This window comes from Lepidothrix coronata, unplaced genomic scaffold (genome assembly GCF_001604755.1).
Source record: "Lepidothrix coronata isolate B3197 unplaced genomic scaffold, Lepidothrix_coronata-1.0 Scaffold0, whole genome shotgun sequence".
Classification (NCBI taxonomy): Eukaryota; Metazoa; Chordata; class Aves; order Passeriformes; family Pipridae; genus Lepidothrix; species Lepidothrix coronata.
The window spans coordinates 5,668,319-5,692,256 of record NW_016690180.1 but is presented as its reverse complement, the minus strand read 5'-3'; the positions used below and the strand labels follow the sequence as shown (position 1 = coordinate 5,692,256).

At 38.6% G+C, this 23,938-nt stretch overlaps 1 protein-coding gene across 3 annotated transcripts in view; it reads left to right on the top strand.

Annotated features, from left to right (window-relative positions):
* KIAA1456 (KIAA1456 ortholog) overlaps nt 1-23,938 on the top strand; it is a 126,077-nt gene that overhangs the window by 52,054 nt on the left and 50,085 nt on the right. For 2 of the 3 annotated variants that reach the window (XM_017807894.1, XM_017807982.1), the window contains exon 5: nt 3,401-3,456. The gene's annotated coding sequence lies outside the window, so the exon portion shown is untranslated. Of the gene's footprint in view, nt 1-3,400; nt 3,457-16,154; nt 16,253-23,938 lie in introns of all 3 variants that reach the window. The other variant, XM_017808060.1, reaches the window with a different exon arrangement.

Genomic DNA, 23,938 nt, shown 5'->3' with positions numbered 1-23,938 from the left:
TATAGCAGTTACTGAACTTCTGGCCTGCGAACTGTATGAGCTGAAGGATGAATTTGTCTCAGGTCTGTAAAGTTTTCATACAGTTATGCTGAGCATCTAGTTCTGCAAACTACTGCTGAGTCTGTCCATCTCCAGGAAATGGTGAATTTGATTTCTGGGAGCCTCAAAACTCATACCAAGCCACAGTTCTTAAAATGCTAGACAGCCCTACTTTCAAAAATAAGTGCTTTCATTATAAACAATGTAGCAATTGCTTTTGCTTTTAAATGAAAAGAATATAAAAATAGTATCAAAACAGAACACTGGACTATTTGGTATGTCATGATGTAATATGACAACTTGATAATATAAACAATACTATGCATTGACAGCATCTAATAACATATATAATATGTACCTGTATGTACCTGTAGTAGAAAAAGATAATTATAAGCTTAAAATCACTTTTATCACAGCATTTTTAATTTTATTTCAAAGGAAATATTGAGAGTACTCAGATTTATTATGAATTGAAATGAGGTCATATTTTGAAATGCCTTTGTTTCCTGTGGAAATTTGAAGTGCTAAATCAGTTTTATTTGTAGGGGAACTTTGTAACTGATTAGATGTCAGACTAGTTACTAGAACTTGTTTTCAAAAATCCAGAAAAGGAAGCTGTCACTTTGAGTTCCTGAAATTATTTTCTGTATGTGTGATGCAGTTTGTATATCTCTGTAGTTTGTACATCTTTATAGTCAATCTACTCTTCACTCAATCATCGTCATGCATATGTAAATTTGTCTTTGTTGGTTATGTTTTTTTCCCCCCAATCATAAATAATAGATATACCAAACATTGCTTTCCTCTCTGCTTTTCCTCCTACTGTTCATACAGGAGAAACCATGGTAAAACACGTTCTTTGAGAAGTCAGAATCCTGAACTATTAGGCTGTAGTTACTTTGCATGTCCATGTAATGTGCAGGAGAAAACATGATTATGGTGGGACTTGTTGATCTTAGAGGTCTTTTCCAACCTAAAGGATTCTATGATTATGTGATTAATTGGAAATTATGCTGCTAAAACCTTCTGTTCTGACTGATTAGCCTGCACACAGTTTTCAAGGTTGGTCTTTCGGTTTCAGCTTGGATAATTACATTGACAAAGATTGTTAAAACTGCTATGGTGCAGTTTCCCTATTACAGAGAAGTTAGGAGATTTGTGTTTACATGCATTCAAATTCTGATTGAATGAAATGTAAATCTCAAAACTTGAAACTAGTATTTCAAGTTATAATTTACCTTTGCCAATAGTATGAGAAAATAACATATCTCAGTCTAGTGAAGTTACAGGCATTTCTTGTGGGCATTTTTACATTATTTCATCAGTGTACCTCTGCTGATCTTTTTATTGCTCTGAAAGAGCAACAAGAACCCCCGAAAAGACTCTGAGTGAAATATAGCCAATGGGATTTGACTTTGGAAATACTTGCACAATATTTAGTGAAAAAATGCCAGTGTGCTGAGGATTCATTAAGTGTTGTAAGTTGCCTTTCCTCCAGGCCACAAAGGCCAACCCTATGGCTTCATTTGAGAAAACAATGATGTGTTCAGGCTCTGAAATAACCTGTGGTAATGTGTTTTATTCAACAAAGACATCCTAGTGAAAAATCTGCTAGCTTTTTCCCCCCTGTATCTTTGTCCTTTGAAATCTTTTAAAGAATTGTAAAGAACTCGTCACTTAACAATTTGGAAGTGCATCAAATACGTCCATTTTTCATACAGAGTAAACTCTTGCCAGGAAAATTTAATAAAGTAATTTGCTGAAGCAGAAGAATATTGGTAATGTTGGACGCACTCAGCATATCTAGCCAGCATACAATACTGGCAGCTAGTTTTTTCTAGGTAAAAAGAGAATTTTAGATGTAAATGTCTAAGTGATTCTTATGTGCCTATAGTTTAAAAAAAACCCAACATCTAGGATATCATCACCTGGCAATTAGAAAGAAACTGATTCCTACAGTATCTTGCAATGCATCTTAGAAGATTTTTTGTTTGCATTCTCAGTATTCCAGATTTTCCTCCGCCATGGCAAAACCATGTTATAGCATTTTCCTGTCAAATAGAATTCTATACCAAATGCCTCATCATCAGATAATAGTAATTCATAAGAACCAAAGGATTTTTCTGAAAGAGGCTGGTTTTTGCTGAGTTGTTTTCTCTACTTAATTTTCGGTTTCTTTACAATAGAGCTTTTCGAAAAGTGTCTTCATTTTAACTAGAGTGAAAAATGGTGGAGATTCAGAAGGTCTAATGAAATTTTCAGTTTAAAATTTTGACTGAACTAATCAAATTACCTATTTAGGAGACTAGGAAAAAGAGGAAAGAGGGAGAGATTTCTAAAATTTTTTCCCCTTACTTTCAGATTTTTTAACCCATTGTAGTTTGAGGTTTCATTTTTGCATCAAAAATACCCTTACGACTGGTTTGAGGTTTCCAAATGATCTGACAGATCTAGCTATGGAGCTTGCTAGCCACCAAAACTGTCAAGGGAACCATTGCTGGTTTTCTGTTGTAGTCATTATTCTTGCATGTGTAAAGTGGTGAGCTGATGGAGGAATAGCATATACGAATGTTTTGCATGAAACCTTGTTGTGCTGGTCCAGTAGAATTGTAGCAACTGGGACATGGAAAGGCCATGAACAATGAAGAGGCATAAGTTTAGATATACTGGATTTTCAAAACTAATGTAAGGTCCGGATCTTCAGATGATACTAATGAACAGCTGTGATGACTTCCTTGGAACTGTGGTGGCACTTTATGACGGTCTCAAAGGATAATGGTATTTTAAAATCCCATCACTGTTGTGAGAAATAACTGATAAACAGCTTTTTCTGCCCTAAAATTAGTTTAGTAAGAAAGCTGCATTAAAACTGAGATCAGGATTTCAAATAATACTGGAGTATGTCAGTATACTTATATGGGTGGAATTGGAAATCAAGATTAAGAAATTATATAACTATACATTCATTATGTTTGCAAAATATGAATATGGAAACATAGGAAAATATGAGAGTTTTTATGTATTTGTTTTCCTACCATATGTCTGTGTTAGAAACTTATGCCAGAAAGAGCACAAATAATGATTTTATATTTTCCCTCTTGTGCAGGGATGTGTAAAGCACAGACTAGAAGTCAAGTGTTGTAAATTAGACTTAGCTGATATAATAGCAAATAAATGTGCTGTATCCAGAATTTACTTACATGTAATAACCTGTGTATTCATAATGCATAGATATTTTCATGTAGGTATTTGTTTTAAAAACCTGTGGCAATCCAACTTTTTTCTTACCAATTTGACCCATGGTCTTTCAGGTAATTTGATGCATTTTTGTAACTCTCTTTTTTTTTTTTTTTTTTCGCAGGTGGTGCTCTATCAAATAAGTTTTGATATTATTACTGGAAGTTCTCATCCATTCAGGTACATTTAATTTTCATTGTGTAATTTATCTATATAATCATAAGATGCTTTAGATTGTAATCCTTTACATGCTAGGACAGCTGGCCACCATGTAAAAATGTTTTCTAAGGCAGGAAGATATAAAAGGTGCCCAATCAAGCAACAGGAAGAGAAGTGGTCTTAGAGAAAGCTTCCTGAGAGAAGCTGCTAAGCCTCTGCTTTCTTAGACTTTGTTCTCTTCTGTTTTGTTGGACTGTAGGTACAATGGATTTGTATGTATATGCATAATTAAATTGTGTCAGATTAATTCTCACAAAAGCCTTATCTTAGCATTTTACCATTTTAATCTTCACCCGTTTTAGGTTGGATGATAACTTGGTGAAATGCTTAGTACTTTGGAAGGTTAGTGGCTTAAGTGCTAACTTGGTTATATCCAGACTGTTAAAGTCTTTCTTTCCAGTGATGAAATAACCTTGATATATTTAAATAACCTTTAAAGGGTTTGTCAAATTGCCAACTTTATTTGTTCAGCAAGTAGTTGGATTGCTATGGAAGCATACTGTGCTTTCAGAAAAGGCTGACTCAGAAAAGACATAATTTCTCATTCCTTCAGTTGCTGGTCTATGGTGAGCACAGTGAGGTGAGCACTTGTTTGAGCAGCTGCTGCCAATAATATGCTTGTCTGAATGCTGTGCTAGCTGCTGGAAGTTCTGTAATCATATTACCACAGTATGTACTTCTCTTTGGAGGTGAGGAAGCTGTGAAGCTTTAAACCTTGCATCAGTTAGTATTCTATTTGCTGTTACAAACAGACTTTGGCCAGGCTGAATTTGTTGTTTAGAAAGCAAAGTGTGGCATGATATTTTCACTACATCCTTTCAGATCTGAAATAGATTCAGAAATGGGTCTCAGTTGTGTAGGCATTGTCTGCACAAGAGAAATTCAGAGTTGCCTGTTGCATTGCTCAAACTTGTGAGTGACTAATCCATTATAAGGTGTTTACATCTGACTATTGGGGGCCCCCTGGTGGTCTAGTGGTTAGGATGCAGCACTCTCACCGCCGCGGCCTGGGTTTGTTTCCTGGTCAGGGGACTTCCCCGGGCAGATGGAGCTTGTCAGCCCTGTAAGGCCATCCATCTAAGGGAAGGTCGCTCTAAACAAACCTACGTCCTGAGGACCTCGCTGCCACCATCCAAGCTCGCTCGGCCCCGGCAGATGAACCTCAGGATTAAGGGGTGGGCTCAGTTCAGCGCACGCTGTGTCTCACCTAAAAAATCCACTGTGCAGGCTCGAAGGGTTAATGACCTTTCCCAAATCTTCGCTCGTGAAGACTGGCCATGACATCTGACTATTGCCTACTTCACTGTTCTGAAACTATAACACATTTTCTGACTGAGAACTTTTGCCTAACACTCTTCTTGGGAGATAAACTGTGCAAAGTCCTCTGGAGTAGGGTTTGAATCCTTTCCAGCCTCAGGAGACCTAGTCTCATTTATGCTCTTTCAGAGTTCTTGTTCAGTCCCCTGAAGGCCAGTGTAGAAGTAAATTAAAGTAACTTCTCAGCAACAGCTGCTTTGCTCTCTAAGGACTGCAAAAATCTCAAAAGAAAAAGAATTTCCAGTCTGATAATAGTCCTTCTGGATCTGTCTGTGGATTTTTCATTGTCAAGTTCGTTTTCCTAATGGCAATTACATAAAGCTTAATTGACTTGTTCAGTGGAAAAAACAAACCATGGAGAAACAACACAGTGGATTCATATTCTCTCTCTTATTACAGAAGTAGTGATAGTTTATGTGACAGCAAACAGTCCAGGTACAATTTTATGCTAAAGTACCTTGTGCTGCATTTAAGGTTGGTGTTTCTGCTCTGTTGTGCTATGCACACAATATCCTGTCACAAATACCAGAAATCAAAGGCCTGTGAGGTTAATTGCAAACTGTGATACATTTAGAGTAAGAATTGCTGTTTCAGATTTCTTACTTGCATATTTGTGGTGTTTCATAGGTTTGTGAGAGGAGAGGAGGTGGCTGAACTGCTTGCATTCAGTACAAATTATTTTGTAGTTGTGTCAATAGAAACAGGAGCTGTATTAAGGGCTGTAGTAGCTCCCCTGCAATGCTTGGCCTTCAAATGGTCTTAGTGCTATGTAGAGGGTTTCTGTGGCTGGGTTTTGGTAATGGCGGGGGGGGGCAGTACAGGGGTGGCTTCTGTTAGAAGCTGCTAGAAGCTTCCCCTATTCCATGGAGCCAATGCCAGCCGGCTCCTGGACGGACTTCCTGCCTTCCTTCCTTGGCTGGCCAAGGCCGAGCCAATTAGGAGTGATAGTAATGCCTCTGTGATAACATATTTAAGAACAGAAGGTTGTTGCGCAGAAAGAATTCCAGCCAGGGAAGAGCAGAGTGAGAACATGGGAATAACAATGTAGACACCGAGGTCAGTGCAGAAGGAGGTGCAGGAGGTGCTCCAGGCTCCAGAGCTGAGGCCCCTGCAGCCCGTGGTGCAGACCATGGTGGAGCAGCTGTGCCCCTGCAGCCCAGGGAGGACCATTGGGGTGCAGAGACCCACCTGCAGACCATGGAGGAGCCCATGCTGGAGCAGGTGGATGCATGAAGGAGGCTGTGATCCCTGTGGGAGGCCCAGGATGGAGAGGGGTCCTGCTGGAGACCTGCAGCCTGTGGAGAGGGAAGCCCACAGTGGAGCAGATTTTTCCCGGGTAGGACTTGCAGCCCCTGTGGGGGACCAGTGTTGGTACAGCTCATTCATGAGGGACTGTACCCCATGGAGGAGTGACCCACAGGACAGCAGTTTGGGAAGAACTGCTGCCTGAGGGATGGACTCACACTGGGTCTATCAAGGACTGTCTCCTGTGGGAGGGACCCCACAGGAGCAGGGGAAGGACTCCTCTCTCTGAGCAGTGGCAGAAATAACAACTGACTGCAACCCCCATTCCTTGTCCCCCTGCACCGCTGGAGGAGGAAGAACATGGAAGAAAGGAGGGGTGGGGGGAAGGTGTTTTTAAGACTGTTTTATTTCTCACTCCTGTTAGTAATAAATTTAAGTACTATCCCCACTTTGAGTCTGTTTTGCCCATGAAGGGAATCAGTAAGTGACCTCTCCCAGCTATCTCAACTCATGAATCCTTAGCTGTTTTTTTTCTCTCTCCTCTGTCCAGTTGCAGAGGGAGAGTGAGAAAGAGGCTTTAGTGGGTACCTGGTGTGCAGCCAGGGTCAACCCACTACACACTCAGATAAGAAAATCTTATCTGGGGAAATCTTACCTGAAGGAAACAGGTTTAGCGAGGTGAAATTACTATGACTTTTCTTAATTTGTGGATCCAGATTCTCTCACTGAATTAAACTCTTCTTTAAGACCATAGCTATGTCTGTTCTCTTCATACTCCCCCCCTCCCCCGGCACATACTCCTTAGGTAATTAAGACCAAGAGAAGTCAGGGGATGAAGTTTTCATGTATCTTTGGGAACAGTGTCATTACAGATGCCTGTAATTTTCTGCAAAACAGAAAAGAAGATTTTTCCACTTTGCAAATGCCAATTAGCTTTTTCAGTGGCTCCATGTAGGAGTTCAGCATGATTTCCATATTTTGAAAATAAGAATTGCTGAGAGATTAGAACAACATGGATTGCAAAAAATCAGGTATCATGTTCTAAAAATTGTCTTCACAGTTTTGAGTTAACAGAACATATCAGAAATGGTGTTATAAGAGTGTTTTGTTGAAGAAAATAGAATTGCAAATACAACTTTTTTTTTCCTCACTCAGAAAACTTGCTCATTTTTCAGTTTTGTTGTGATCGAAATATTTTTCTTCAGGAGGTGTCAGATGGAATTAAACTAATCACTAGTGCTATACATTTCACTTAATTTCATGTCCACTGCATCTCAAATTAAATCCACCTAGCATTTATTACCATTCATTTGGAAAAACTGCTACATTCATAATTTATGTTTCTCGAAGTGTAGCCAGTAAAAGAAAGCGTGAAATGCTTCAGTGCTGATGTGAAAACATGAAATGAACTCAGAATTTCTGGCATAGATTGAATTTAAATATAACTCAGCATGATTGAAAATCTTCTCAGTGTCCTAGATTTGCACTTCAGGTTTCAGTTTCTACTAAGCATGAGTAAGTGTTGTTAGCTGCATGAATAATGCATTTTCTTCAGCTCAGCCCATTCCCTTCACATGTTTATTCATTTATGTTGTTTAAATGAACCAAAATGGTCAGTATTCACTCCTGTTCTGACAAGCTGCAGGAGAGATCAGTTTCCTCAGGCTTAGAGCAACCATAGAACTACTTACCCAGAGACCATCTTTTTAAATGATCATTTATCTTTAGTTGTCATATGCATTCAATGACAGAAGCCCCCTTTCATACTTCTGTATCATTATCTTGAATAAAATTCTTGTAAATTTATATGTATTTTTGTAATATATTTCTGGTGTCAGGAATACTAATTGTAGAAATGAGAAGTAGCTTTACAACAGAACCCAGATACACCCAGTGTTTGGGACCTGAGAATGTATTTTTCCCTTAGACACATGATATCACAATCAATCTACACTTTTTCAGAGCTCAGGGAGTCTATGAACAAGGGATTAGGTAAACAGAAGGAAGAAATAGGGCTGAATTTGTCAGGTTTCACGTTAGAAAAGCTGCACGGTTCCGTCCGTGTCAGTTTACAAAAATGAATTTGGCAGAAAAGCAGCTCTGTAGAGACTAATATTGTCTCATTCTAGATGAATAGAGACTAATTTTGTCACTTTGGCAATTTATGTTTCATCATTCTCTAATTTAAATGTCACAAAATTTAGTTTTTATATGTCAGTTATTCAAACTTGTATGGATCCATAATATCCAGATAATTAGTGTATTTCTTGTATATAATGACATTTAGTAACATCTGTTAAGGTAACACATTATTATTGTACTCGAAGCATGAATTTAGTCTGCAAAAGGAGCTTTTCAAAGATATTAGTGATAGGTATGTGCCACACAGCCATCAGCTTCTGTATGGCTTTTTCCTCAATTTCTTACCCTCATTAATATATTTTCCTTGTCACAGTGCTTGTGGTGTTTGTTATACATTAGGTACTGAGAAGTGCAAATAACACACACATAGTCACACAATGAACCCTGTGATACAAATGAACTTAATTTGTACTTCTTGAATCCAGGAAATTGCCTGGATGCTACAGTCCCACCCATCTTTTTTATAGAGTTGTGTCTTTGAAAACTATATTTAAATAAAGACTTACTGGCTACTGGAGTTATTCAAATGAAGAAGATGAGTAGAATCTGCTTCTCACTAAGTCTTACCCTCTATTCCCACTTTCTGTAACCAATAGCCCACAAAGGTTTTTTCTTTAAAAAGAAAAATCAAGAATTCAACCAAGTTGTCTTATGTATATTTGTGGTCCTGGGTAGAATTTTAATTTTCTGTGTTATGGCAAATATAGCAACTTTGCAAAATTTTACCATTGTGAAGTGAGATAAACCTAGGTTTTAAAATTTAACCCAGAATGAAAATGTGAATAATTGTTTGTTTCTGAAGCAGAATTTCTTTGAAATGACTCAAGTAACTTTTGATAATATGAGACAATTTTTCTAAAGAGAAATTCCTGGTTGTCTTATCTCTCTATCTTTCTGAGATTCATGTAACATTCTTTAATCACGTCTAGAAACAACAGCTGTTCCATATTTATGAAATAGTAAGGTTCCATGAAACAGTAAGACAATGAGAGATGTGAGCTATTGGGAACTGTTACTGTCTATCAGTTTAGTAAGACTTTCTCAGAAATGAATAGATTTTTTACCAGTGCAGAATATAGATTTTCTTTCAACCCAATACAAATAGAAGTACCAGGAATTGTCAGAAAAAAATTGGATTTAATATGCAAAATAAAATAACACAATGATCATTAAGGCTCATGTATAATCCAATGAAATGACCTTAAGGAATGATAGATCCACTGTCTAGAATCCCATAAAATTTTTCATGTCTTAGCTCTCTTGTGGCAGTCAGCTTAGACTTTAGAACACTTTCCTGCTGCTTGTCCTAGATCTTTTCAGAGATCATCCAAAAGGGCCAGAAGGGCCAGAGTGTTGGGTTTGCATGGCCAGGTTTTGGTAGCGGGTCAGGGCTACGCAGGTGGCTTCTATGAGAAGCTGCCAGAAGCTTCCCCATGTCTGACAGAGCCAACACCAGTTGGCTCCAAGATGGACCCACTGCTGGCCAAGGCTGAGCCTATCAGAAATGGTAGTAATGCCTCTGTGATAACATATTTGAGAAGGAAAAAAAGTTATTGCAGAGAAGTAATTATAGCCAGAGAAGAGAGGACTGAGAACATGTGAGAGAAACAGCTCTGCAGCACCAAGGTCAGTGCAGAAGGAGGGGCAGGAGGTGCTCCAGATACCGGAGCTGAGTTTCCTCTGCAGCCTGTGGTGAAGACCGTGGTGAAGCAGGCTGTCCCCCTGCAGCCCATGGAGGTCTGTGGGTGTGCAGAGAGCCACTTGCAGCCCAGGCAGGAGACCCATGCCTTCTTGAAGGACTGCACCCCATGGAAAGGGACCCATGCTGAAGCAGTTTGTGAACAGCTGCAGCCCATGGGAAGGAATCATGCTGGAGAAGTTCTTGGAGGATTGTCTCCCCTGTGAGGGAACCCACACTGGAGCAGGGGAAGGACTCCTCTCCCTGAGCAGAAAGCAGTGGCAGAAACAACATGTGATGAACTGACCATAACCCTCATTCCCTGTCTCCCTGAACAGTTGCAGGGGAGGAGATAGAGAACCTGGAATAAAGCTAAGTCTGTAGGAGTGGGGGCAGGAGGAAGGTGGTTTTTTTAGGATTTTAATTCTCATTATCCTGCTCTGATTTTGATTGATAATAAATTTAATTATTTTCCCTAAGTGGAGGTTTTTGTGCCCATGACAGTAATTGGTGAGTGATCTCTCCCTGTCCTTATCTCAACTCACAAGACTTTTGTTATATTTTTTCTCCCCTGTCCAGTTGAGGAGGGAAGTGATACAGCAGCTTTGTGCACCTGGCATCCAGCCAGGGTCAAATCATCACAGCCAATTAGACTAGTGTGGCAGCATGACTCAGGACCCTGCACTTTGGAAATAACTCACCTAAACTCAGTGCCTTTCAATACAAGAAGAGCCACTGAGTGGCAATTGCTTCTAGTTGCTCTTAGCAAAGATTGGATCCAAAACAAATGTTTTTAGAAAAGTCTGCTTCACTAAACTGCTTACATAAACTTTGCTCTTTTTTAGTCTCATTAGCAGTCTCAGATGTTGGAAGATTCCTTTGCTCCTTCCTCCACGCAAGTGCTGCCTTTCCATCAGCGTTGGCACACTGCATAGAGTGGGGGGAGATGCAGATGTCTGAGATAACGGGTGGTATAATAAATGGGAATTAACTGACACTAAAGTAGAAATGCTGGACAAGGAAATCCATGAAAATAAAGGAATACTGGCCTTCGTGAAATGGTAACCATATGAAAATACAACTTCTTTCCAGCAAAATTGTTCTCATGACTATTTCCTTTGACAGAAACTTAGTGGAATGGAATTTATTTCTGGTAAATGAGATGCACAACTACCCTGTTCCTTAGGCATGTAGCCTTGCCAATGCTTTTAAGGCCAAGTTCCCCAGCTCTCCAGATTTATTAGTCACGTGAACACCTTTAGTTTTTCTATGAAAGCACCCACCTGGTATTTCTTCAAGTGTATCTAGTCTTTAAGGTGCTTTCTAGGGCCTGTATACGTGTGGTACTGATGATCTGCCTCATAAATGACTCTACCTAGAATGCCAAGTCTTCTAGCACCTATCTCAGTGGTCCACACAGCATAGCTGAAAACATCATTGCATGCACCATTACCCACTGGATTCTTCTTTGGTACTGGGAAAGAACAGGAGGATGCAGCAGTGATATCCAGCAAGGAAAGAGGCTGTGACTGTGTGCTTTATATGTGATTATTTTCAACTGTGTATGCAGACTGTAATGTGTAAATATAAGAACTCAAGCATGGCAGTAGCAGATGCAGTTATGTCTTAGCAATATTTAACTATGCAGTACTTAAGGGAGAACAAATGAGATAACTGTGAGATAACTATTGAGTAACAATGGAAATGGCAGTAGATAGCTGTAACAAACATTAGCAGCATTAGTTTGAACCATAAGCAGCACAGTGGTACGGTTATAGCAGCAAATCCCTGAGCTGTCCCAATCCATTAAGGTCCTCAGTGCTCCTCTCTTGGCCCTCAAGGCCCACACTCCTCACACCTGGTATGAGAGGGTCTAGGTGGCCCTCATGCCACAGCTGCCTTACCTGCACTGTTATTGCAATATTTCCCTGTATTTTATTAATGACCTGCAATCAGAAATTTGTTAAATTGATTTATTTTAGTTCATAATTTCCTATACTGAGGTCTCGCATTTGTGACTAGCCATTTGGTTAGTCCTTATCTTGCCACAATGACAAATATGTTTGTACAGGGTTAGGAAAGCTACATCAAAGCCAATCTTGATTTACCAGTTCCCTGTATTTTGCTATGATGATTAGCAGCGTTATACTGAGGCCTGTCTTGGCTCAGAGAGGCCTGACTTGGCTTGGTTATCCTTAGCTCCCTGTCATGTACCCAAGACCCACTTGTTGTTTTCAACTGTGTGAAATACTCCTCTGCAGGTGAGAAACTTCCTATTTGTCTTTGTTGAACTCCATGAGGTCCTGCCAGACCCTTTCTCCAACTTGCCATGATACCTCTGGAAAGCAGCCACCCTTCCAGTATGTTTACTCATTTTCTCCTAATTTTCTCTTTCCAAAATGCTGCTTTGCTTTTTTGCCCTTTGTCCATTTTCTGCATTTTTGTAGAGTGTGAGACCTGAGTAATAGAAGGTCATTTAGTGCCAGTTGGGCTTTATGGCAGGGAAGAGTCAAGGGTATATTTAATTTACTGGTATAGTCATATCCCCCAGTTCTGAGGAGAAAGAACAGCACACCGAAATAGTGCTCAGAGCTACAGTACTAGACATTAATGTGTCCTCTGGAAAAGCATGTGTGTGGTGTTGGATGTCACCTTCATCATCGGAGCTGTGACTGCTGAGGCTGTGCTCCTGTCTTTGATGCTGGAATGTTGGCATGCCCACACGTGCCCTGGGAAGATTGCTTTGGAAGCACTTGGACAAGGAGCTTCTCTATTGTATGTACTTGCAGTGACTACTGAGGGTGTGGGAAATAATGGAGTATTACTTTCTGTGATTACAATTGGAAATGTGTCTTGCTGGTCTTGGTACATTTAGGTATATGGTTTGGCTTGAAGGCTTTGATGTTTGAAAGCCCAGACAGGGTGTACCCTGGTGGTATATTACTTCACACAGCTCCACTGTGATGGCAGTGAATTTACCAACACAAAGCTGCTTGTGCCACGGATTCAGATGAGAGATGTAATAAGATTTCCTGGCATCAAACTGACCCATTTCTGGAACAAAATGGATATGTAAAAATGAATGTTCTATGACACCAGAACTACTGCCAGCTCATCGCTCAGCACCATGTGGTGACCTTGTGCATTGAGATATTAATGGCCCAATAGTGGTTATTCTTCAGCTGGTAGATAATAATTCCCCCTCCTCCAGCCCTGCTGTGAGTAGTGGTGATTTGCCATCTGAGCCACTCTGCTGTGGCTTTGGGAGTGAGTAGCCTTGGCCTATGCAAGGCTGGAGCTAGGACTGATCATAATAGATATGACAGTCCTGGTGCCAGAGCATCCTCCACAGCCCTGCAGGGGCAGCTGCTTAGTACCACCAGTCAGACCACCATTTCATATAAAGGAGCCTCATTTTATTCACTCACAGGAAATTAATATTGTAGTAAGATCACCAAATTTTATTATTTTATTAATTAATAGTATGTGATTAATTATTACTAATTATAAAGGATTAATTTTGTGTGGTTATTATTACATCATTACAGCCCACATACATAATATGTATATGGCATATAAATTATTTTAAGATTATGAAACCTTGAAAATCTTATTATTTTAAAATAAAATAATTGTAAGTTTGGTAATCAAGGAAAAATGGGAATTTCTGGCTCATTCCAGTGAATAAAAATAGTTTAGAAATGACACTACCCTCCTTAAAGAAATTGCTTATTCATTAAACATTATTAAAAGCTGCAGTTCAACTTCTGAGTGCCTAAAAAGTGAAAGTGATGTTTAAATAATACAGAAACTGGAAATCTATTATGGATGTAAATGCTTAATATTGCAGCCACCCAGAGTGATTATTAAGAAAGTGTTTGCATACTATCAGTACATTGTTTATAATATGGATTCATAAATCTGTTGAAGAATGTAATTAATAATTTATTTTACATAAAACAGGTGAGCTGACCAAAGTAAAAAATAACCCTACAAATGAAAAACCCCTAAGTATTCAGATCTGGATTTTTTCATTGATCAGATTCTCTCCTCAGCCCACAAACAATTGTCTGGTGTAGTGATTTGGGCAATCTGAGGTCAATATAAGTTTGGACTAATAGAAAGAAAAAGGTATATGGAACTAGCTGGCATTTGTGGATTGATTTGGTAATAGATTGGGATAATATGATTAAGATCCTGATTCAGCAAAATATTTTTTTCAGCAAAAGATGTCTTACCTTTCACCATTGTCATAAAGTAGTCACTTTGGGTTCGTTGTACTTTTATGTATATAAATATTGTCCTAGAAGACTCTTTATTTTTGATGAAAATGTCTTAAAGAAACTCGTTTTTCTGCTGTCATACTTTAGACAGAATAGCATTGTGCCAAAGCAAAAATGAGATAAACTGTTTATCTTTTTGATCAAAGGGAAGAAAACCAAATGAATCAATATTATATAGGACATGAACAAGTTCGGTTTTCAGGTGTTTCTGCTTTAATGAATTATGGCAGCTAAAGGAGCAGATATGAATATTTCACAATCTTTTAATGTACCAGTAATGATTTGTAAATGTTGAGTTATACCTTTCATGTTTCAACCCTCATTTTTCATTTTTCAACCCTCAAGCATCTCTCATTTTTTAGCTTATACATTCTTCGGAACAGAATATGTTTGCTCTGTGCCTAGCACAAAAGGGCTCTTGATCTTAATTGGAGCCTTTGGCTTCTATGGTAATCTAAGCTATTAGGGAACAATAGTCTACAAGACTGTTAGGAGTATTAGCAAGGACATTTCAAAAGGCCATTAATGTCAGTTAATGTTTATGTATCATATGAGAGACCACTATTACTATGAAGTTATAAATAGCAGTAGAAAGATGTTATTAAACTTATAAAATTTACTTTGCTTTTGTGGGCTAGGATTTTAATAACAGCAAGTTACTAATTTACAATCTGAATTTTTTGATAATATATTGGAGAGTAACTTGGTAGAAGTGTGTGTGCGTGTCTAATGTCACTTCTATTTATCCTTTCCATCACCAGTGACCTGCAAACTCCATAGAATCCTTTCAGGGATTCACATTTCAGAGTGAAATAATTCTTGATATATGGAATCACAAAGATGCTTCCTTAGACATTGCAGCATTCTTTCACTGTCATAGTGGTAAAATTTCTAATGGGGTTGAGAATGGTAATAGTCTGCCTGATTCTTACTATAAAGAAGAGAAAGTCAGCAAACTTTGGTTTCCTTAATAATAACCAAATGAGAACTATTTTTTTCTTACTACCTCCTCTTCCAGTTTAGAGATTTAATAATATGTCTCTATATAAAAATCAATCTCAGTATAAACAAAAAATATGTAATCACAGTTCTTCTAGGAAGAACTGTAAGCTCAGAATGACCAGAGTCATACATGTAGCAGGAAACTGAACAATGGAATTGCTTATGTGTTTTTAGCATCTTTTGCATCACATAATATCCTTTTTTTATATCCAGAGTAGAGAGGAAGGAAATAGTATACTTGTGCAGTTGTCAGATTGCTTACCAAGATTGGCCTACATAGATTCTGTAAGGTTTGCATGAAGTCCTTGCTTGCATACTATATCCTTTGTCCATTGTTCAGCTGTCAACCAACCTGGGAGGCTTGACAGCAGATGCAGTTGAAGTTGTCATCCACTCTCTGCTCTTTAAGGCTGAACTGATGGTTTAGGAATTGTCATTCAGACAAAGGTAAAATGTTGTCCTTCCTCTGAAATAAGCAGGGTTGTTAGGATAACATTCCATGTGCTCTTTTTCTTTAGTTACAGGAAATATCTAAAATCATAGGCACTGTGATAGAAAATTGAATTTGAGATGGGCAGTACAGCAATCATAAAGATTAGAAAAAGGAAGCAAATATATATAGATTCAAAAGTAGTTATAATAAATAAGCAATAATGATAAAATGATTGTCTATAAATAACAGTTAATAAAATATTTTTGTATATGCATATGTCATTTCATGTCCTTACTGCCACAACCTGTTAATTCTATGAATGTGTCCCTTTTTTAAGGTCTTGCCTACATGAAAATCCTCTCAGTATTGTTTAAAAGTCTCCAGCTGGGCTATACGAAGGAGTTCGTTAGCTCAGGCTAAAGCATGCTCACATTATCTAAAAATTTGCAAATCTTCCAACAACCTTCTTGTCATTTTTTCGGATAAGTAAATAAGTTCTTGTGTTGCTGACTTAATATCTCCATAGAGAGAAACAGTGAGGTTATGATTATTTGTGCAGGGACTGAAAACAGAGAATCTGATACCAGGCTAGGCACTGGGACTTAGATGAAGACGTTCATTCTCTGTGGTGCACACATCATCCTTACACTAATCCGGGTAAGCACATAGGACTGAATTTCCTCATAGTTGGTGGGCTTATTTCATCTCCTTTTTTAGTGATCCTGGGTTTGTACCTCCTGGTATGCTGTCTTTAATGCTTAGGAGAGTTTTCCTCCAACTCCTTGTGATGTGAGTTTTGCTCACATCTCTGCTCTTAAATCCTGCTTGATGCATCACCTGTCTGGGGGTCATGCCTAGTTGCGAGAACTCACTTTGAGCTCTTTCTTGGTAGCTAATGTTACAATTATTTTTAAAGCCATCCTTTTTTTGTTCCCCACCTTTGACTTTTCTTTTTTTGTAAGGAGAAAATGTGCTTAGTGAGAGAATACAATGTAAATATGTTGCACTACAGACAGGCTTGGATTTACAAAAAACTCAGCTCCTAGGTGGTGTGATTGTGCAGCCCTCATTTCCTCCCCTCTAATCCCTATTTTGCTTTCAATAATGTGTGACTGTGCCCTCTGTCATCATAACTTCTTTTCTGTGATAAGTGTAGCTTGTGCAGTTACAGTACCTATTATACAGAAAGAAACTTCCAAACTCCTGTTCAGAGACTGCAAGCTAATACAGTGAAGACCAAATTTATGGCTAAGCACCTATTTTCCAGTTTTAAAGGGGCACTGTCTTGTGCTAAGCTCTGGGTACTTGATTTATTTCAACTAACTTAATGAGGAATGTCCTGTGAAGAATTATACCATACTTCTTGTCCTTGTCTTGTTAGATGCATCACCCAGAGGCATATTCAGAAGTCATGTAAATTTGATGATAAGGAATTGCTTCCTTTTTTCTCCTCAGTGCTCCAGATAAAACAGGTGTGAGCGTAGGGATGTTATTTCTAATGAAGGAAATGAAGAAGTATTTTTTCTTCATGATAAACTAGCATAAAAGGAATGGAATATTATTTAGCTAGGGGGTTATGCAGAACTCATAACTGCACTATCTGAATATCTCTTTAACAGTGAAAGCTGTCTTGAAAATGGAAGGTCCTCTTATAATGATTTATGAGGTAGTAAATGAGCTTTTTCTTGCTAAAATCAGAGCCTGGCATTATAAGCCCATACATACCTCAGCACAGCAGGCTAGCTTGGGTGTTGTATTCACAGGTTGCATTCCTGTTGGAACAATATTAACTCTGAGAGTAAATAACTGAAAGTGTTAACTCTGAGAATAAGTCATTTAAAAATCCCATTGCTTGAGGTAGTCTCTGTTTAGTGTACTTCAAGGTAATCTACATGGAAGAGTTACTACAGGATAGTGAACTAGGCTATGAAGATTAATTTCCCAAGCAGATTTACCTTTAAGACACCTAAAACATTCTTTATCCTTTCTCTTGTAGTCTGAAATTCATCCAGCTTCCTTAAGATATGTTCTTTAGCATCAAATTAAAAGCTGAGGTCATTAATTGTCTTCCAGAAACAGTTTTAAGCATTAGAAGTATTGATGTGATATCCTCAGATTTAGTTAATAAGAATCTGACATGATTTTCAAAAAGTTGTCAGTATGTCTCTGAGGTTTACTTAATATTGTTTTACAAACAAGACATTTATATCCTCAGATATAAGCATCATCCTTTCAAGTTCATGTTTCAGAATTATCACATTAATAAGATAAATTATAAAGCAGATTAATTAATTTTATGCATATTATGGACATTGTAATTGTTGCCTTCTTTTGCATAAACTCATGTCAGTATGATGGTTGTGAAGCCTGGGTATCAGAAAAGAGAAATGAGTTCTGTCCAATCTATTAGAGCTCATCAAGCAATTAGATTAAAAATAATAATGAAAAAGTGTTCTTGCAGGTTCAGCTTTTATTTTCATTGGTACAGACAGGAAAAACAGAAGAAACTTTGACAGCACTGTTTTCTATCTAAAGTATATGAGCGACAGTCCATTTTTGTCTATGATTATTTAATGGGTTTACATGAGATATTTTCAAACATTCGGTGGAAGTTTTTACACTGGAACTCTGACATTAGTCATATAATTTTTTACTCTGAAACCAGTAACTGCTAGTAACTGCCAGGTGAATACAGCATTTCAGCTTACGCAGGATAGTCCAAGTGTGAAATGACGAGAAGACTAAATGCCAGAATCTCCCGAACCTGTACTTTTCTCAGTTAGGTGTTGAAAAGAGCAATTACTGCGTGAAAATTGTCTAGAAGAAGAAAAAAAATGCTGTATATGTCAAGGTTGATATTTCCCATGATTGGAATTTTCTCGTCAAAAATACTCCTGTAGCACCTTTTGTTCGGTCTTACAGAAGTTAATGTGTTTCTCCTGACTGTATTCTTAGAAAAAAAATGATGGTGTTTCTTTACTTTGGGACTGATATTGGATGATATTGTATATATATATCAAGTCTAATGAGTTCTTTTGAGGCACTGTATCAAGAAGCAAGATCACAGGGATGCTGGATTTCATCATTGATTAGCACTGGCAATTTTTAAGGCACAAAATGACAGGGCTGTTCAAGATTAACAGAGGATCCTTACAGGAAAGAAATAAAGAAAAGAAAAATAATAAGTTTTCAGATGCCTATAAGAAATGCACTGAAGTTCCTAGACCGGTTATTTTTTTGTCAGCAGAGTTCACCCCAACTGCCAATATGTCTGGTGAATGATTTTCTGTTATGCACACCAAAGTCTGTGAACCAGAGGTGTCTTTTAATATTTATACAGAAATGAATTCATCGTTTCCAAGGCGATTGCCTCTAAATGTCTGTTCAGTCTTCAGGACTATGCCCTGTAACATGCTTGGAAAATCCTTAGAGCAAGTCAAATTTCTTAGTGCCAGAAATTCTTTCTTGGGGAAAATCTGTTCTGGTTTAAGAGAAGATCTAATGCCCTCTTTTAGAGCTGTGCAATGTAGGGGGGGGAAAAAAAAAGAAAGAGGCAGATGTTTTGGAAATACAAAAGTAGTTCATTAAAATTTCTCAAGATAAATATAAGCAATGTATTTTCACAGAATTAAAATTAGAGAGGTGATATGTTTGTCTTAGAAGAGAAATTAACCATTCTGGATGAGGAAATTGAGAGGTGAGTTGGAAGTAATTATATGCCTATTGAAAGATAAATAAATAAATAATATATAAACATGCAATTAAAAAAATCCCTCTTGATTTGGGGCTAGTACTGTATTGTTCTTGAAAAGCTAATAGAAAAACTATCCTGGGAAGAGCACCAAGAAAGAAAGGACTTGTGAGTAGCCAGCTAACTAACACATGGGGTGTTTTTAGTATTTGTGATGAAAGGCAATATTTTGGGCACCTGTTACCTTGACAACTGCAGGTAATGGATGGTTGTAGTGTTCATTTCTTCAGATTCACTTTTAACTACTAATAAAGAATTAGAACAGCTTTTCTTTTAAATGGCTTCATGTGGATTTCCAAAGATATGGGGCTCAAGGGATTAATCTGTTTCTGAGTGGCAATTTTGCATATAGAAGTGAATTTGGGGAACCTGACAAATAGGAAAAACAAGCATATGAGATCATCCAACTTTGTGGCTGCCTTAGTGGGAAAGTTCTTAGGGAAACAAAGTACATTCTGTTTCTATGCAGTATTTTAAATGCAAGTCCTCAGCCTGTGTCTGAGCCCAGACTCACCTTGTGTGGTGTTATTGGAACACAGGCAGACTGCTGGGGAGGTCGCTGGCCTGGATGGGCTCCTGAGTTTCCCACTGTGGCATAAATGCATTCTATCCATGCCTGCCTGCTCAGGTATTTCACTGCATTCCCCATACTGCATGGTGGTAGTGTTACCTGGCATGCTGGCTGAGGTCCCTGGGGGGAGAGGCACATCAGATGGCACTGCAGCAGAAGATATCTCTTCCAGCATAGTCATGTGAACAACACATCAAGAAGTATGTTGTGTTTTAAACTGTACTCAGCAGTGGCTCTCTCAATAATTTGTTTTTACTGACTATTCTAAGTCAGCATGGTGTGACTGGTGAGCTGCTCCCTTTCCCTCAGAGGGGATGTCATGGCTAGGCTTCGCGAACGAAGATTTGGGAAGGCTCTATCCACATTTGCTACAGGCACGCTGGTGGCTTATGAGGCCAATACGTGACAGACATATCCGATTGCAAAAGGCACAGCAGAAAGACTCCTTAGATGGTGTATTCTGCAATACACGGTTCTTTCTGCGTTGCCTTTTTTCCTCGAGAGTGATCCTGCGTGTGTTCTCGAAGGAGACAGCTGCGTTATAGATGGTGTGTCTCCAGGCCTCCCGATTCAAGGCCAGAGTAGACCAGTTATGGTGATCAATATGGCCAAGGCTGAGATGTTGTTTCAGGGAGTCCTTGTATCTTTTCTTCGGGGCTCCTCTCATGCGGCAGCCAGTGGCAAGTTCACCATAGAGCAGGATCTTAGGGAGGTGGTGGTCCTTCATCCTGGAGACGTGCCCTGCCCATCGCAGCTGCGTTCTCAGTAACATGGCCTCAACACTTGTGACTGCTGCTTGTTCTAGAACAGATGTATTGGTCACATAATCTGATGGAAGTCTATTCAATCTAAGGCGACTGAAGGCCCACACCAAGACCTTAAACCATCTTGTCCGGGAGCTGCTCTATGCTGATGACGCCACCTCTGTTGCCCACACAGAAGCAGCCCTGCAGCGTTTAACATCCTGCTTTGCAGATGCTGCTGAGCTCAGAGGGGATAGGGAAGAGCCATTTTGACGTTTTATGCTACCCTAACAACTATTTCCTCCTGTTCCTGCTCATAGGCCCACAGCTGGAATACAAGCCTGTGCGTGTTTCTGACCCTGCTTGAGTGGATGTACAACCTGTGTTCTGTCAGTACATTTGTTTACTGCAAAAGCAGAGGAAGCTCAGCACTAGAGAATAGGTTTTCATAGTGAACTCATGACAAGTTATACAAATATCCTTCTGGGACTTTTAATAGATTTTCCTTTATGGAAAATACTTGTTAAATCATATGTTAGTTCTATCACACTCTGATATGTGTTTTGATGTTTATCTGCTGTAGCACTGAGGCGTTATGTTTTCAGATGATGTACATCCAGTTACTTAGCAGTAGAATTTAATGTCTTTTATATTAATAACGTCGTTGGAAAGTGTGAACAGTCCTTTAACAGAGCTATTAAGTCAGCCCTGGGAGCTACAGCTATTTTTATACATGAGAGATAAACAGAGAGAAGTTTAATATTGATACTGAAAATTTTATTCTGATCCATAGCACCTTATCTCTGGCTGCTCTGATCTATGGCATAGCCTCAGGATATGAGCTCTGCAGAGATGTTCTCAGAAAATTGGGTAGCTATTTGCTAAGTTCTGGTAATTCTGGCTTTTATCCATATATTAACTTCTTAGGGTTTCATGTGTTTTTTGTGTGTGTATAAGTGTACCCATATTTTAAGTTTTTGTTGTAGAAGAAATTTTTGCAATTCCCCTCTTTTTACCAACAAAAGAAAAATATTCAAGGTGCAGGACTGTGAGATTATTAAAAAGACACAAGTCTTATTCTTGGCAATGAAACAAAATTACGTAAGTAAACCCTACTGACATATTCATCAGTTTGATTTATTCTCTAAGACTTTATACAGCAGCAAAAAGGCTTCAATAGCATTTGCCTACTTGATACTGCAGCTGTTTCTGGTTAGACCACAACACAGAGGGCTATCAAAAATGACCAACCAAAAATTGAGAAATGTTTCAAAAACATTGTCAAGTGAATCAACAAGGACGATTTCCTCTTTCTGTTCTCCTCCTTCTCTCCTGGTATCATCTGCCTGCCACCATCATCATCTTTATCTGGCCTTCCAGGTCTCCTAGAGATCTGATGTGCTTTCTTACCAATGGATTGGAGATTCTGATCAGTGGGATGATGACAACATCTGTGAGTACTGAATACAGAAAATCTGGACATACACTAAATGCCAGTTTGAAGGCAACTGGGTTAACAACAAGGCTTATCCTGTGTTGTAGCAGGTGCTGGCAAGCTAAATACAGTTAGGAATATATACGATTAGACATATTACATCATATCATTTGATACAGAGCCAAAGGAAGAGATCTTTCTCTGTGTTACAATACAGTAGAAACTGTGTAACACTTTCAGCAATTAGCTTTGCAATGAAAAAAAATGAGGAAGTAGTTACAGTATTTCCACTGGCCTTAATTCAAGATGGAAATAAAGAGAATTAGCATTACCTCCTCTGTCGGGTCACTGCAGAAGGCTTTTTGGCATTCTAGCAAGAGCAGTTTGGTTGCCAGGAGACGATAAGTTAATTTTGGAAGGTAATGCCCTCCGAGCAAGTAATGCCAACATCCTAGATCAGAGTAAAATCTAATGCTCTGTAGCCAGAAGCTTACCTTTTAAAAGGATTTAACTCTCTACCTTACTGATAATAAACAAACTGTGCTGCTGCATTGTCTATTGCTGGCAGAACAAAATCCTGAGCAGTAAAATCTTAGGGTGCTGTTAAGTAATCAGCATAAAAATAATGTTCTAGCAAGCTCATCCAGGTTAGGCCATCTGCTCACTGTGCTGGTACATATGTCAAATGACAGATTGTCAAAACTATTTTTCATGACCTTAAGATATGAGGGAGGCCAATGAAATGTGACAAGGACAAATTCAAGACAAGTCCACAATTAATGGGTGGCATTAATTTCACAGTATCGGACATGGTAACTAAAGGCTTTTGGGACACTAAACATATACTGATGCTGTTAAAATCTATAAACAAAACCATACTGACACCTCAGAATGGCAATGGCAGCAGAAAAATGTGAAATTAAGAAACACAAGAGGCTGTATCTCTGATAGTGGTGCCAACTATAGCAAGGCAGGAAGCATTTCTCGTCAGTCTAGCTGCAAAACTGAATCCTCGTATTTTCAAATTCAGTGTTATCAGAGTTATGGAGAACACATGTAAGACAAGGTTTTGAGACAGGAATCACTCATGAAATTGTTTGAGCTTTTCTGGGTGGAGATAGGATACACAGTCATACAGGTTGGTCTGAACTGAAAATCTGTTGAATATTTGGGAGAATGGGTAAACAGGCACATGGATTACAATGGTCAGCATGTGGTGAGTTCTAATGTTGAACGATTTTGACATATTAGACATACTAGAAAAAACTACAGAAAATATCTTGTAGGATGTGTGCACTTTGTAATCTATTTATAGAGCAATTCTGTATGTTCTTACCTGTTTCTAAAGACGAGTGGGGAAATGAGAGGATTTTATGGTATCCCTGGAAATTAATAAAATTGTTTCTTTGTGTGTGCATGTGCTTCTTTTCTGTAATCTGCTGTTGTTTCAGAAAAAAAGAACTGGACTCATATGCAAATTGGTAGTAGAGGAAGGGAGACTTAGAGAAGCTATAAGTCACTGCTGCTTTATAAGTTTGGTACTTTTCGTCTGAAAGTTCACCAAAGATGGGAAGTACTCTCATAGAGATTTTACAGATAGGGAAACTGAGGCACGGACCAGTCATTTTGAGTTCATAGAATCATAGAATCAGTTGGGTTGGAAGGGACCTCCGAGATCATCAAGTCCAACCCTTGATCCAACACTGCCGTGGTTACTAGACCATGGCACTAAGTGCCACATCCAGTCTCATCTTAAAAACCTCCAGGGACGGAGAATCCACCACCTCCCTGAGCAGCCCATTCCAATGCCAGATTATCCTCTCTGTAAAGAATTTCTTCCTAA